This window comes from Anser anser, assembly GCF_964211835.1.
Source record: "Anser anser genome assembly, contig: SUPER_W_unloc_4, whole genome shotgun sequence".
In the NCBI taxonomy this organism is placed as follows: Eukaryota; Metazoa; Chordata; class Aves; order Anseriformes; family Anatidae; genus Anser; species Anser anser.
Genome location: NW_028154228.1, coordinates 473,357 through 490,977, shown reverse-complemented (window position 1 = coordinate 490,977; position 17,621 = coordinate 473,357).

Here is a 17,621-nt window from a genome sequence, read left to right as displayed (position 1 = left end):
GGCACAGGATTTCATTTGGGGAAAAATATAGAAAGAAGCTTTTAAGAAACTGAAAGATGCTCTAACGAAGTCACCAGCTTTGGGTCTACCAGATTTATCAAAACATTTCCAGTTATTTGTACATGAAAGACAACGACTAGCATTAGGGGTACTAACCCAGTGACTGGGAAGCTGGAAAAGACCTGTGGGATACTTTTCCAAACAATTGGATGCTGTAAGTGCAGGGTGGCCTTCATGTTTGCGAGCAGTGGCAGCAACAGTTCTTTTAATCCAGGAAGCAAGGAAACTTACCTTGGGAAAACATATTAAAGTTTTTGTACCACATATGGTAACAACCGTTTTGGACCAAAAGAGGGGCCACTGGTTATCACCCAGCCGGATGATGAAATATCAGGCAATATTAACTGAACAAGATGATGTAACCTTGAAAACGACTAGCTTGTTAAATCCAGCAGTATTTCTAGGAACTGTTCCAGAAGAAGGACCATTGGAACACAATTGTGTGGAAATAATCGAACATACTCATGCTAGCAGCGAAGATTTGAAGGATGTACCCCTTGAAAGGTATGACTGGGAGCTTTTTACTGATGGTAGTAGTTTTGTGGAAAATGGAACACGATATGCAGGGTATGCAGTGACAACCCTGAAAACAGTGATCGAAGCAAAACCTTTACCACCTGTAACGTTGGCACAGCGAGTGGAACTGATAGCTCTAACTCAAGCACTGGAACTGAGCAAAGAAAAGATGGTAAATATTTGGACAGATTCAAAGTATGCCTTTGGAGTAGTCCATGTTCATGGAGCATTATGGAAAGAAAGAGGGCTGTTGTCCTCACAAGGGGCCATATAAGGCATCAAGAGTGTTGTGGTTTAACCCGGCTGGCAGCTAAACACCACACAGCTGTTCGCTCACCCTCCCCCCTCCCTCTCTGGGATGGGGGAGAGAAACGGGAAAGTGAAGCCGATGAGTTGAGATAAAGACAGTTTATTAAGACAGGAATATAATAATAACAATAATAATAATAATAATAGTGATAATGATAATAGTATTAATAATAATAATGTGTAAGAAAACAAGTGATGCACAATGCAATTGCTCACCACCCGATGACCGATGCCCAGCCTATCCTCGAGCAGCCAGCCCCCCACCCCAGCCAGCCACCCCTATATATTGTTTAGCATGACGTCAGATGGTATGGAATACCCCTTTGGCCAGTTTGGGTCAGCTGTCCTGGGTCTGTCCCCTCCCAGCTCCTGCTGCACCCCTAGCCTGCTCGCTGGCAGGACAGAGCGAGAAGCCGAAAAGTCCTTGGCCTGGTGTAAACACTGCTCTGCAACAATTAAAAGATCAGCATGTTATCAGCGCTCTTCTCATCCTAATCCAAAACATAGCACCCTACCAGCTACTAGGAGGAAAAATTAACTCTATCCTAACTGGAACCAGGACAGATATCCACCCCTTATTCCATACCATTTATGTCATGCTCAGGCTACACTCTTTCCAATACCTTGTAATTAATCACCATTTTCATCTATGATATATAGCAATCATGGTAGTGATGACATACAGTATTATATAATAATTAACATACTACAATTATACTCATGGGCTATTCTCACCCAGTATTCCCTTGAGGTACACACCGGACCTCCCCATTCTTTTGCATTACCCACCAAGTGCATCCAAGTCCCTGAGCAAAAGCAATTCCACGAATGGGTTTGCCTTTTCCTGAGGCAGGAGTAGCCCAGACTGTTTTACCCAGCATGTTTCTTACGTGCGCTACAGGAACTTTATCCCCTTCTACAGTGCGTAACAGGTTTGATTGGGCAGGTCCAGCTCGGTTGGCAGATCCCCTAGTATTGACTAACCAGGTGGCCTTTGCCAAATGTGTATCCCAATTTTTGAATGTCCCAGCACCCATTGCTTTCAGTGTAGTCTTCAACAGTCCATTGTATCTTTCAACTTTTCCAGAGGCTGGTGCATGATAGGGGATGTGATACACCCACTCAATACCATGTTCTTTGGCCCAAGTGTCTATAAGGTTGTTTCGGAAATGAGTCCCGTTGTCTGACTCAATTCTCTCTGGGGTGCCATGTCGCCATAGGACTTGCTTTCCAAGGCCCAGGATAGTGTTCCGGGAGGTGGCATGGGGCACAGGATATGTTTCCAGCCATCCGGTGGTTGCTTCCACCATTGTAAGTACGTGGCGCTTGCCGTTGCGGGTTTGAGGGAGTGTGATGTAATCAATCTGCCAGGCCTCTCCATATTTACATTTCAGCCATCGTCCTCCATACCAAAGAGGCTTTGACCATTTGGCTTGCTTGATTGCAGCACATGTTTCACAATCATGAATAACCTGTGCTATAGTGTCCATGGTCAGGTCCACCCCTCGATCACGAGCTCATCTGTATGTTGCATCTCTACCTTGATGGCCTGAGGTGTCATGGGCCCATCGGGCTATAAATAATTCACCTTTATGTTGCCAGTCCAGGTCCACCTGAGCCACTTCAATCTTAGCAGCCTGATCCACCTGCTGGTTGTTTTGATGTTTTTCAGTAGCCCGATTCTTGGGCACATGAGCATCTACATGGCGTACCTTTACAACCAGGTTCTCTACCCAGGCAGCAATATCTTGCCACAATGCTGCAGCCCAGATGGGCTTGCCCCTGCGCTGCCAGTTGTTCTGCTTCCATTGCTGTAACCACCCCCACAGGGCATTTGCTACCATCCATGAATCAGTATAGAGATAGAGAACTGGCCACTTTTCTCGTTCAGCAATATCTAAAGCCAGCTGAATGGCTTTCACTTCTGCAAACTGACTCAATTCACCTTCTCCCTCAGCAGCTTCTGCAACTCGTCGTGTAGGACTCCATACAGCAGCTTTCCACCTCCGATGCTTTCCCACAATACGACAGGACCCATCAGTGAACAAGGCATATTTCTTCTCATTTTCCGGTAGCTTGTTGTACAGTGCGGCTTCTTCAGCACGGACCACCTCCTCCTCTGATGATATCCCAAAGATATCCTTCTGGCCAGTCCATAATCACCTCCAAGATTCCTGGGCGACTGGGGTTTCCTATTTGAGCCCGCTGAGTAATCAGTGCAACCCACTTGCTCCATGTAGCATCAGCTGCATGATGTGTAGAGGGGACCCTTCCTTTGAACATCCAGCCTAGTACCGGCAGTCGGGGTGCCAGGAGGAGCTGCGCTTCAGTACCGACCACTTCCGAAGCAGATCGAACTCCTTCATATGCTGCCAATATCTCCTTTTCAGTTGGAGTATAGCGGGCCTCAGATCCTCTGTATCCCCGACTCCAAAACCCCAGGGGTCGACCTCGAGTTTCCCCAGGTTCTTTCTGCCAGAGGCTCCAGGTGGGACCATTCTCCCCGGCTGCGGTGTAGAGCACATTCTTTACATCTGGTCCTGTTCGGACTGGCCCGAGGGCTACTGCATGAACTATTTCCTGCTTAATTTGTTCAAAGGCTTGTCGTTGCTCAGGGCCCCATTCAAAAGCATTCTTCTTACGGGTTACTTGGTAGAGCGGGTTTACAATCAGACTGTAATTTGGAATATGCATTCTCCAAAACCCCACGACACCTAGGAAAGTTTGTGTTTCTTTTTGGCTAGTTGGTGGAGACATAGCTGTTAGTTTGTTGATCACATCCATTGGGATTTGACGAGGTCCATCTTGCCATTTTATTCCTAAAAACTGGATCTCTCGTGCAGGTCCTTTAACTTTATTCTGTTTTATGGCAAAACCGGCCTTCAGAAGGATTTGGACTATTTTCTTCCCTTTCTCGAAAACTTCTTCTGCAGTGTCACCCCACACAATGATGTCATCGATGTACTGCAGGTGTTCAGGAGCTTCCCCCCTGCTCCAGCGCGGACTGGATCAGTCCATGGCAAATGGTAGGGCTATGTTTCCACCCCTGGGGCAGCCGATTCCAAGTATATTGGGCTCCCCTCCAAGTGAAAGCAAACTGTGGCCTGCACTGTGCTGCTAGAGGGATGGAGAAAAATGCATTAGCGATATCAGTTGTGGCATACCACTTGGCTGCCTTTGATTCCAGTTCATACTGGAGTTCTAGCATGTCCGGCACTGCAGCACTCAGTGGTGGCGTGACTTCGTTCAGGCCACGATAGTCCACTGTTAGTCTCCACTCACCATTAGACTTTCGCACTGGCCATATGGGACTATTAAAAGGTGAATGAGTCTTGCTGATCACTCCTTGGCTCTCCAGTTGACGAATTAGCTTATGGATGGGACTCAGGGAGTCTCGGTTGGTGCGATATTGCTGCCGGTGCACAGTTGTGGTAGCGATCGGCACTTGCTGTTCTTCAACCCTCAGCAACCCCACAACAGAAGGGTCCTCTGAGAGACCAGGCAAGGTAGACAACTGTTTAATGACCTCTGTCTCCAAGGCAGCTATGCCAAAAGCCCAGCGGAACCCTTTTGGGTCCTTGAAAAATCCTCTTCTAAGATAGTCTATGCCAAGGATGCACGGAGCATCTGGGCCAGTCACAATACGGTGCTTTTGCCACTCATTACCGGTTAGACTCACTTCAGCCTCCAATACAGTTAACTGCTGGGATCCCCCCGTCACACCATAAATACAGATGGGTTCTGGCCCTTTATAGCTTGATGGCATTACAGTACACTGTGCACCGGTGTCTACTAAAGCCTTATACTTCTGTGCGTCTGACGTGCCAGGCCATCGAATCCACACAGTCCAATAAACTCGATTGTCCCTTTCCTCCCCCTGGCTGGAGGCAGGGCCCCTCTAGTCCTGGTCAGAATCTTCGTTTCTGTGTTTCACAGATTCACAGATTCACAGATTTCTCTAGGTTGGAAGAGACCTCAAGATCATCGAGTCCAACCTCCGACCTAACACTAAGTACTCCACTAAACCATATCCCTAAGCTCTACATCTAAACGTCTTTTAAAGACCTCCAGGGATGGTGACTCCACCACCTCCCTGGGCAGCCCGTTCCAATGCTTAATAACCCTTTCGGTAAAGAAGTACTTCCTAACATCCAACCTAAAACTCCCCTGTCGCAACTTTAGCCCATTCTCCCTCGTCCTGTCACTAGGCACGTGGGAGAATAGACCAACCCCCACCTCTCTACAGCCTCCTTTCAGGTAACTGTAGAGAGCGATGAGGTCGCCCCTGAGCCTCCTCTTCTCCAGGCTGAACAAGCCCAGCTCCCTCAGCCGCTCCTCGTAAGACTTGTTCTCCAGACCCCTCACAAGCTTGGTCGCCCTTCTCTGGACTCGCTCGAGCACGTCCATGTCCTTCCTGTAGCGAGGGGCCCAAAACTGAACACAGTACTCGAGGTGCGGCCTCACCAGAGCCGAGTACAGGGGCACAATCACTTCCCTCGACCTGCTGGCCACACTGCTTCTTATACAGGCCAGGATGCCGTTGGCCTTCTTGGCCACCTGAGCACACTGCTGGCTCATATTCAGCCGACTATCCACCAATACTCCCAGGTCCTTCTCGGCCAGGCAGCTTTCCAGCCACTCATCTCCCAGCCTGTAGCTCTGCTTGGGGTTGTTGCAGCCCAGGTGCAGGACCCGGCACTTGGCCTTGTTGAACTTCATGCAGTTGACCCCAGCCCATCGCTCCAGCCTATCCAGATCCTCCTGCAGAGCCTTCCTGCCCTCGAGCAGATCGACACACGCACTTAGCTTGGTGTCATCTGCAAACTTACTGAGGGTGCACTGGACGCCCTCATCCAGATCATCGATAAAGATATTAAAGAGGACCGGCCCCAGTACCGAGCCCTGGGGGACTCCACTAGTGACCGGCCTCCAACCAGATTTGACTCCATTCACCACAACTCTCTGGGCCCGGCCATCCAGCCAGTTTCTAACCCAGCGAAGCGTACGCCAGTCCAAGCCCCGAGCAGCCAGTTTCTTGAGGAGAATGTTGTGGGGAACGGTGTCAAAAGCCTTACTGAGGTCAAGGTAGACCACGTCCACAGCCTTTCCCTCATCCACCAAGCGCGTCACTTGGTCATAGAAGGAGTTTAAAGGACTGCCTGCTGGAAGTTGGAGCAGCAAACTTTTCAGATAACCCCTTTTTCACAATTGTTTTCTTTTGCAATTCACATACCCGTGCCTCTAGGGTCGCAGTAGATTTTCCATCCCATTTTCTCATGTCCTCTCCATGGTCACGTAGGTAAAACCACAGGGTGGCGCGGTGTGTGTGCCCACCATATTGTCTTCCTTGCATAGATGAACGTTTACCCCTAATAGCTGAGACACTGGTTTGTACAGGTGGGGAGGAAAATAATCTCTCTTCAAGTTGGTGGATCTTTTCAGAAAGTTTCTCCAAAGCATTCTCTTTTAGCTGGTGGACACTGGTTCGTTCAGGTGGAGGGGAAGATAATCTTTCTTCAAGTTGGTGGACCTTTTCAGAAAGTTTCTCCAAAGCATTCTCTTTTAGCTGGTGGACACTGGTTCGTTCAGGTGGAGGGGAAGATAAATTCTCTTCAAGTTGGTGGACCTTTTCATAAATTTTCTCCAGAGCCGAGACACAGGCCTGTAGGGAAGAGGAGAGACTTTCTTCATACTGCCGGAGTATTTTAGCCACTTCATTCACTGTGGGATTCTCCTCCTCTTTCCAGGTTAGTATTGCCAATGAGCTGGCATATGATGATGGTGCACTCCGTACAAACTTCCGCCACATGGGTAGTGTACACCGGACTGCATCTGGATCTGCGGATGTTTGTGCGTCGTCTAGGTCCTTATAAATTACTTCCCGTACGGCCAATTCCCTCAGGTGCTGAATTCCCTTCTCCATGGCGGTCCATTTGCCTGGTAGACATACAAGTTCTTCCTTGAAGGGATACCTTTCCTGCACAGCTGACAGGAGACGCCTCCAGAGGCTGCGAGATCGTGCTCCATCTCCAATTGCTTTGTCAATACATGCGTCCCTAGCAAGGGATCCCAGCCGCCTGGCTTCCTTGCCCTCTAATTCCACATAATTGGCTCCGGTGTCCCAGCACCGGAGCAGCCAGGTGACAAGCTGCTCACCTATGCAGCGACCAAAATCTTTTCGCACATCCCGTAGCTCACGCTGGTATAGAGTCCGGGTAGTTACTGTTGATTTTTCGACATCCTCATCCTCATCTTCAGTCTCCTGCACATTTGATGGCCCAGCCTCGTCTTCACTATGCCCAGACTTAGCAGAGGACTGTGTGCGTTCTAAACGACCTGAGTCTCTATACCATTTTTTCACCTTGTCTACAGGGGCAACTTGCACTGCTACAGCTCGTTTCTCTGACCCAGCCACAGGAGTGCGAGCAGCTGCAGGAGCTGGAGGTGCTGCAGGAGCTGGGATGGCTGCGGGAGCTGGAGCGGGAGCGGCTGCAGGAGCTGGAGCGGCTGCAGGAGCTGGAGCAGCTGCAGGAGCTGGAGCTGCTGCAGGGGCTGGAGTGGCTGCAGGAGCTGGAGCTGGAGTGGCTGCAGGAGCTGGAGCGGCTGCAGGAGCTGGAGCTGCTGCAGGGGCTGGAGCGGCTGCAGGAGCTGGAGCTGGAGCGGCTGCAGGAGCTGGAGCGGCTGCAGGAGCTGGAACTGGAGTGGCTGCAGGAGCTGGAGCTGGAGCGGCTGCAGGGGCTGGAGCGGCTGCAGGAGCTGGAGCTGGAGCGGCTGCAGGAGCTGGAGCTAGGTTGCTAGTAGCATCAATTGCAGCTCGATAGGCACAAGCCAGACCCCTGCACGCTACAGTGATTTGTGTCACTTTGGAACTGCCAGAGTCATGACACCTTTTTTTCAAGCATTCTGCCAGCTTTTTAGGATTTTGCAGTTGTTCAGGGGTGAATGTCCAAAACACTGGAGGTGACCACTGCTCTAGAAACCTGCCCATATCCTCCCACACTCCCTGCCACTCGCAACTATCCCGCCTCAAGATAGATCTCCGGATGAGATTCCTAAGTAGTTGTTTAACCCCCAACAAAACCTGAAGCGCATTCAGGAGACATAACAACAAGAGCAGGCTGGTCTGAGTATCCCAAGGATATTCAACATCTCGGAGAACCACCGTAACTAGCTCGGGGGATAAGAGGGTGGTGGTAAAGGAGAAAGGGAGAGTGAACAGGTAGGGAAACATGTCTTCCCCTGTCCCCTTCACAGATTGGCTCCCTAACGAAAACAGGCAATAGGTGTAATTGCTAATAGTTTCCGAGATATGGTTTCCAAAGTATAGAGTCGACGACAGTGCTGAGTACAAATACCAGGTTAGAGTCGTGACCAGATATTTCATCATTTCATAAGCCATTGTTACACCGCACAGTACCATAACAATCTTAAACCAGGGCCCGGAAAGGATAAGCAGTGCAACAGGGAGCACATACAGAAAGTAACGCACTATAAAACTCAATTTGGAATACAGGTACAGCAGACTGGAGATTAAGGCAATCAACATCGTGACTAGCAACTATTAAGCAGGTCCAATACTTATACCAATTTTAGTTTAACACACTCTGGTCAAATTTGTCGATATCTCAACCCTTCGAGCCCCACGTTGGGCGCCAAAAGGACTGTTGTGGTTTAACCCGGCTGGCAGCTAAACACCACACAGCCGTTCGCTCACCCTCCCCCCTCCCTCTCTGGGATGGGGGAGAGAAACGGGAAAGTGAAGCCGGTGAGTTGAGATAAAGACAGTTTATTAAGACAGGAATATAATAATAACAATAATAATAATAATAGTGATAATGATAATAGTATTAATAATAATAATGTGTAAGAAAACAAGTGATGCACAATGCAATTGCTCACCACCCGATGACCGATGCCCAGCCTATCCCCGAGCAGCCGGCCCCCCACCCCGGCCAGCCACCCCTATATATTATTTAGCATGACGTCAGATGGTATGGAATACCCCTTTGGCCAGTTTGGGTCAGCTGTCCTGGGTCTGTCCCCTCCCAGCTCCTGCTGCACCCCCAGCCTGCTCGCTGGCAGGACAGAGCGAGAAGCCGAAAAGTCCTTGGCCTGGTGTAAACACTGCTCTGCAACAATTAAAACATCGGCATGTTATCAGCGCTCTTCTCATCCTAATCCAAAACATAGCACCCTACCAGCTACTATGAGGGAAAATTAACTCTGTCCTAACTGGAACCAGGACAAAGAGGAGGTGTTAAATTTAATAAATGCAGTACAAAAACCAAAACAAGTGGCTACTATGCACTGTAAAGCCCATCAAGGAGGAACCTCGAAAATATCAGAAGGGAATCGGCTGGCAGATCGAGCAGCTCAACAAATTGCTTGGGAGATGTGGAGCGTGATGGCTCTGGTACCACTCAAGGTAGGCCCCACTCGTCTTAACCTTCCCAAGGAACCCAGATATTCGCCAGAGGATGAGAAATTAGCAAATCTCCTAAAGGCCTGAAAGAACTCTGATGGATGGTATGTAACCGCTACGGGCCAAGTAGTACTACCCCCTTTGGAGATGCGGGAAATACTTCAGATAAGACATAATGAGTGTCACTGGGGTGCAGAGGCAATGGTAACATTTTAAAAATGTAGCATTATCTCTACACATATGTTAACAATGGCAAAGTCAGTAATGTCAAAGTGTGAGATTTGTTTGAAAAATAATCCAGTAGCAAGAAAACATGCTGAAATGGGAAGAGTGAGAGTAGGAATAGAACCAGGAGATTACTGGCAAATTGATTTTGTAGAGTTACCTAGGACTAGGGGATATAGGTATCTGTTAGTAGGGGTTGACACCTTTTCTGGATGGCCAGAGGCCCTTCCCTGTCGCACCAATCAAGCTAAAGAGACAGTAAAATGGTTATTGCGGGAAATCATTCCGAGGTTTGGGGTACCGTTAGGAATATCCTCAGATAGGGGACCGCACCCTATTGCATCTGTGGTTAAAGATGTAAGCAGGCTATTAGGAATTTCTTAGAATTTACATACTGCATGGAGTGTGCGGATTTCTAAAAGATCGTATTGATCATTGCTGCATCCACATTCCAAACGTGACTTGATGTAGAACATGACATAGAAAGGTTGGCTCAAGTGGAACGAGATGCAGAACAGGAAGAGAAAGATATGACAACAAGCTGGTTGGATAAAATTTTTAGCGGATGGAATATTAGTAATTGGGTCAAATCCTTACTGGAGACGGTAAATATATTGGTAATTGTAGGGGTATTAATTTGGTTAACATTTGTAATGCTGAAACGTCTGATCCTGAAGAAGACAACCCGGAACCGGAAAGTGATGCAGACCATCGCTCGGCATATGGAACCATATCCGCAATACCCTCCACGGACATATGATAATTTTGGATTTCAGAGAGAACCTGAGGAACCCAGAGGTTAAAGATGGCATCTACTCCAGATTAAATGAACCCGGCCAGAAAAGCGAATACAACATAAAGCAGAAGTAGTGGATTTACGGAATGACGTGACAATCCTAATCTTTGTAATTTTCTTGATTATGTTATTGATGTATGTTGAGTGCAAGACATTTTAATCAGTTAGTGAAAGCATTTGCCCTCCTTGAAGGAGTGAAATACTTTCAAAGGGGGGAAATGTTGGTAAAAGTTCACATGGCAACAGGTGTATTAGTAGTAAAACCAGTATTGCTGCTAACAATGCATACCATAAACGTTCATTTGATTTAGAGATAGTAGTTAGGATAAATGCATTTTAGGATAGTAGTAGTGGTTATTGTTCTAAGTGGTATATCCTTGTAGTATCAATGAGAAGTGTAAGGGGCCTCTTTGTGTGATTGCATGATTGTGCTGTGTGAGTGAGACGCAGCATCGCTGCGAAGCGAGTGCGGAGTTCGTTCCGGTCCGCGGTTCCGTATTCTCCGCAAGTGAAATGGCCAGAGACGAACAAAGCGCATGACAGATCGAAAGGAAGTGCTGTTTTATCCAAGTGTTGATTGGTGGTGCCCAATATATGGGCCTGGTGGTGTGTCTTGTAATCCTTTTTTGTTCTTAAATATTTTTAGTGTGACAAAGAGAAAGGCAGGAGTGTTATCTAAGTAACAGTTTAGAAGTTTTGGTATATTCGTGTATATTGGTATATTGGTGTTTGGTCATCGGAGGGGGGGGCTGACTGATCATCAAAGTGGTAGAATGGAGAGAGTCATTTCTTTGGTGGTTTGGGCTTGAGTCCCGGGAATTTGGTAAAAAGGGGGGAGAGCGAATTTATTTAGGAAGAGTGTAAAAAAAATAAATAAAAAAGGAAATCAAGGAAATTGGTAATGCTCAGAACAAAGGAATTTTAAAGAAAAGCCCTATTGGGTGCATATTGGCACGCTGGAAGGATATTGTTGGAACTGGGAGCACAGAAAGCAAGAGAACTCTCATTAAGTATTGCAGTCAATGGTGGCCACTATATAAGCTTGAGGATGGAGCTAAATGGCCACTCTATGGATCAATCGACTATAACACTATCCTGCAATTAACGTTGTTTTTGAGGAGAGAAGGAAAATGGGATGAAGTGTCGTATGCAGATATGTTTTTCACCCTCTGAAATCACCAGAGTGGCAAAGGGACTGTGGAATGGTGCCACCACAGGACCCTATGGTACTCGCCCTTGAGCGAGAAAATAATAAACAACTTAAAGGTAATTTGAAGCAGTGCTGCTCGGCATGTAGCTTTGGACAAAGATGTACTAAAATAAATAAAGCCCACCAGGCGTCAGAACAAGATCTAACTGATTTGCTTAAGCCTCCCCCTCGATCGCAGGAACAGGATGCGGACTCGGATGGAACCTCCACTCCCCCAGATAGCCCTGTATCCTCCTGTACCAGGAAAAAGTTGGCTCTAACAGTCTTACAAGCACCTCTCCGGGAGGCAGTAAGGTCAGATGGCGGGACAATGCTAATTAAGGTACTATTTTCCACCACCGATTTAGAAGCATGGAGAAGGGTTGCTAAGGATTACAGAAATGATCCGGTAAGTGTAGCCAAACATTTTCAGTTTATTATAAAACAGCATAATCCTGATTAGAGTGATGTGCAGTTATTATTAGACTACATGACTGAGACGGAGAAGCAATTAATTTTAAAAACTGCGGGAGATTTGGCTGAGAATCATAATGCAACTACTGGAGGGGATGTTAAGGAATACTTTCCCCTTCAGGATCCAAAATGGAATGCAAACAGATCCGCAGATATGGAGAGGTTACAGGCATATCGGGGTGGATTTCAAAAGGAATGGAGAGGGCCATTCCCAAAACCATAAATTGGTCAGCACTATACGCAATCAAACAAGGTCCCTCCGAGTCACCATCCGAATTCTTAGATCGACTAAAGGATGTGCTGTGCCGCAACACACCACTGGATCCTGGGTCAGAGGTAGGAATACAACAGTTAGTCTCCTTGTTTTTGGGACAGTCTACAAGTGATATTAGGTGCAAGCTTCAGAGGCTGCATCCCACAGAAAGCAGAAACCTGGAAGTATTGCTAGATGAGGCATGGAGAGTGTTCAGTAATAGAGAAGAGGATTATAGACGAGGACAAAGGAGGGTGGTGGCGGTTGTTAGAGAGGATGAAGAGAGGAAACCTAGACAAGGACTGTTTCAATTAGGCAGGGACCAGTGTGTGATATGCAAAAGGTTTGGCCACTGGAAAAATGAATGCCCAGAAAGATGGAAAGGCAAGGAGAAGGGACAAAACAACCAGAAAGGAAGAACAGTGGCTCATGTGAAGGAAGACTGACGGGGACCTGGGGAATCTACTACTACTACTACTACTACTACTTAGGAATGCCATCCAGAGATCTGTCCTGAGGCAGGAGTATATATAAGGCACAAACCACTCAGCCTGTGCTCTCTCCCTCCCAGACCCCATGAAGGGGTCGGGAACGGTCATCGATGGCGGGAGGCCCCTGCCCAGCATCGCCACCCGCTCTTTTGCCCCTATACCCGGGTAACCCCTTCTGTATAAATACAAGATGAACTACTGTGGTGGGTGCGCATGATTGTGGCGGGACTACCCCCCCCCCCCCCCATGCTGCCCAGCGCTGAATAAATATACCTACTTTACAGCCTTACAGGTTGTGGACTCTGTTTTCTGCAAGTCAGAGTATAGATATCTCACTTATGTATCCTGAGTCCATTGAGGATCTAGTTACAGGTCATGTCCTGTAAGTTCTTCTATGAAGGACTTGTATAGAGCCCTCTCCTGAAGTACTCTGGTATTTAGTTGTACTATTAGGGCTTTTGTTTTTCTAATCAATAGCAATAAAATGTGTTTACCCAATATCTGCTTTCTTCACAGAACAGCACTTTGACCAAAAGTGCACAACAAAGGTCAGAAATTTATTCCTTTTCCCATGCAAGTACCTTTTCCTATTGTGCTTGATTTGTATAAGAAAGAACAAGAGGTTGTGGTGGTTTTACCCTGCTAGGCAGCTGAACACCACAACCGCTCTCTCCCTCCCCCTCCTTAGATGAGGAGGGGAAGAAGTAAAGGGAAGAACAACTCATGGGTTGAGATAAGGATAATTTAATTAAAGGGAAAAAATAATTATTAAGGAAAGATTATTATTAATTAAACAATTTAACTAAAGGGAAAAAAGGGAAAGGGGAAAAGGGAGGGGGAAAGGGAAAACAAAACAAAACAAGTAAGGAGTGTGTGGAAGTGCAGAGGAAAAAAATTACTCTCTACTTCCCACAAATGAGCGATGCTTGACCACGTCCTTGAAGCAGGGCCTCAATGCACATAGCCGGTGTTCAGGAGGAGAGACGTTTTCGTAATGAGAGCCCACCCCTCCCCTCTTCCTCCTTTTTCTACCTTTTATTGCTGAGTGTGACATCATATGGTATGGAATATCCCTTTGGTTGGTTTAGGTCCGCTGCCCTGGTGATGTTCCTTTCTCACTTTTTTTGCCCACCCCCTATGAGGGTTAGAGAGAGTCCTGATGCTGTGCCAGTACTGATCAGCAGCAGACACAACACTGGTGTGATACCACTGCTGTTTTAGCTACGAGTGCAGAGCACAGCACTGTATGGGCTGCTGCAGGGAAAGTTCACATCCCAGCCAGATCCAGTACAGAGGTACGGTGTTATTTAGTTCCTATGTGAAACTAATAATAATGACCAATGAATTACGTTCAGTGAATTGGCAAGGATGTTTGGCATCTTAAATACCTATGCTTCATACGTAGCTGTAATAATGTAAACTTCGGATGAGAAATTACTTTTCTCATTTGTTTTATGAACAAAAATATCTATGTTAAAGTTTTAGAAACTAAGAAAACTGTACTTTGAGGTAAGGGAAACCTGTCATTTTGTGAGAACAGTAGGAGATCCCAAGTGGGGATGTTTTGAATAGGTGGAGATTGTGGAAAACAAATACCTCTAAAGTGATCAGTTCTGAATTAATCCAGAAGTGCGTGTTTTATGAGCCTTGGTTAGTTTATGAAAACTGCACATCATAGTGCAAACCACACAAATGAGATGAAAGTATTTAAGGATTTAAGTTTTGCTGTATTCAGAATTTTGAGAAGCAGCCACTGCTCAGAGGGAAGGTTTACCTAAAGATGAAATGGTCACCAGGAGGAACAGAACTGCACAGGTGCAGGTTCAGTCACCCAGAGGTTACTTCATGGCCTGCAATATGTTGCCCAACAGTTTTTAGGAGCAATCTGATGGACTGTTGCTGCATAGAAACATCAGATAAATGTGTCCTATACGTGCAAGTCTTTACCTTGTGTGTACAATAAGCATAGGGGAACTATGGCACAGTTTGGGGACATGCATCTGTTAGCGTTCGCGAGGACACATAACTACAGAGTAGTTATATGAAGGTGGTTTTATTAGGCGCCGGAAGTTAGGGGCATGTCTGCCCAAATCTAACTTTGTTCGAAAAATGCATTAGCGATATCAGTTGTGGCATACCACTTGGCTGCCTTTGATTCCAGTTCATACTGGAGTTCTAGCATGTCCGGCACTGCAGCACTCAGTGGTGGCGTGACTTCGTTCAGGCCACGATAGTCCACTGTTAGTCTCCACTCACCATTAGACTTTCGCACTGGCCATATGGGACTATTAAAAGGTGAATGAGTCTTGCTGATCACTCCTTGGCTCTCCAGTTGACGAATTAGCTTATGGATGGGAATCAGGGAGTCTCGGTTGGTGCGATATTGCCACCGGTGCACAGTTGTGGTAGCGATCGGCACTTGCTGTTTTTCAACCCTCATCAGCCCCACAACAGAAGGGTCCTCCGAGAGACCAGGCAAGGTAGACAACTGTTTAATGTCCTCTGTCTCCAAGGCAGCTATGCCAAAAGCCCAGCGGAACCCTTTTGGGTCCTTGAAATATCCTCTTCTAAGACAGTCTAGGCCAAGGACGCACGGAGCATCTGGGCCAGTCACAATACGGTGCTTTTGCCACTCATTACCGGTTAGACTCACTTCAGCCTCCAATACAGTTAACTGCTGGGATCCCCCCGTCACACCATAAATACAGATGGGTTCTGGCCCTTTATAGCTTGATGGCATTACAGTACACTGTGCACCGGTGTCTACTAAAGCCTTATACTTCTGTGCGTCTGACGTGCCAGGCCATCGAATCCACACAGTCCAATAAACTCGATTGTCCCTTTCCTCCCCCTGGCTGGAGGCAGGGCCCCTCTAATCCTGGTCAGAATCTTCGTTTCTGTGTCTGGAGGACTGCCTGCTGGAAGTTGGAGCAGCAAACTTTTCAGAGAACCCCTTCTTACCAATTGTTTTTCCTTGCAATTCACGTACCCGTGCCTCTAGGGTCACAGTAGATTTTCCATCCCATTTTCTCATGTCCTCTCCATGGTCACGTAGGTAAAACCACAGGGTGGCGCGGTGTGTGTACCCATCATATTGTCTTCCTTGCACAGATTGACTCTTACCCCTGATAGCTGAGACACTGGTTTGTACAGGTAGGGAGGAAAATAATCTCTCTTCAACTTGGTGGACCTTTTCAGAAAGTTTCTCCAAAGCATTCTCTTTTAGCTGGTGGACACTGGTTCGTTCAGGTGGAGGGGAAGATAAATTCTCTTCAAGTTGGTGGACCTTTTCATAAATTTTCTCCACAGCCGAGACGCAGGCCTGTAGGGAAGAGGAGAGACTTTCTTCATACTGCCGGAGTATTTTAGCCACTTCATTCACTGTGGGATTCTCCTCCTCTTTCCAGGTTAGTATTGCCAATGAGCTGGCATATGATGATGGTGCACTCCGTACAAACTTCCGCCACATGGGTCGTGTACACTTGACTTCATCTGGATCTGTGGATATTTGTCCGTTGTCTAGGTCCCTATAAATCACCTCCCGTACGGCTAATTCCCTCAGGTACTGGATTCCCTTCTCCATGGTGGTCCACTTGCCTGGTAGACATACAAATTCTTCCTCGAAGGGATACCTTTCCTGCACAGCTGACAGGAGACACCTCCAGAGGCTGTAAGGTCATGCTCCATCTCCAATTGCTTTGTCAATGCCTGCGTCTCTAGCAAGGGATCCCAGCCGCCTGGCTTCCCTGCCCTCTAATTCCAGACTATTGGCTCCGGTGACCCAGCACCGGAGCAGCCAGGTGACAAGCTGCTCACCTATGCAGCGACCAATATCTTTTTGCACATCTCGTAGCTCACACTGGTATAGGGTTCGGGTAGTCACTGTTGCTTTTTTGACATCTTCATCTTCATCCTCCTGCTCCTCTGATGGCCCGGCCCTTGTCTTCATAGAGAAGACCTAGTCTTAGCAGAAGACTCTCTGCGTTCAAAACGACCTGAATCTCTATGCCATCTTTTCACCTTGTCTACAGGGGCAACTTGCACAGCTCGTTTCTCTGACCCAGCCACAGGGCCTGCCATACATGCTGGGCCAGCCACAGGGGTTGGAACAACCGCTGGGCCCATCACAGGAGCTGGGATGACCGCTGGGCCCGTCACAGTAGCTGGAACAACCACAGGGCCCGTCACAGGGGTTGGAGAAGCCGCAGGAGCTGGAGAGGCCGCAGGAGCTGGAGAAGCCGCATTGTCCATTGTAGGGGTTAGAGTGGCTGCAGGACTTGGTGTGCCCACAGGGTCTGTCGCTAGGTTTATAGTGGCATTGATTGCAGCTGGATAGGCATAGGCCAGACCCCAGCACACTACAGTGATTTGTGTCTCTTTGGAATTGCCAGAGTCATGACACTCCTTTTTCAAGCATTCTGCCAATTTTTTAGGATTTTGCAGTTGTTCAGGGGTGAATGTCCAAAACACTGGAGGTGACCACTGCTCTAGAAACCTGCCCATATCCTCCCACACTCCCTGCCACTCGCAACTATCCCGCCTCAAGACAGATCTCCGGATGAGATTCCTAAGTAGTTGTTTAACTCTCAACAAAACCTGAAGCGCATTCAGGAGACATAACAACAAGAGCAGGCTGGTCTGAGTATCCCAAGGATATTCAACATCTCGGAGAAGCACCGTAACTAGCTCGGGGGATAAGAGGGTGGTGAAGGAGAAAGGGAGAGTGAACAGGTAGGAAAAAATATCTCCCCCTGTCCCCTCCACAGATTGGCTCCCTGACGAAAACAGGCAGTAGGTGTAATTGCTAATAGTTTCCGAGATATGGTTTCCAAAGTATAGAGTCGACGACAGTGCTGAGTACAAATACCAGGTTAGAGTCGTGACCA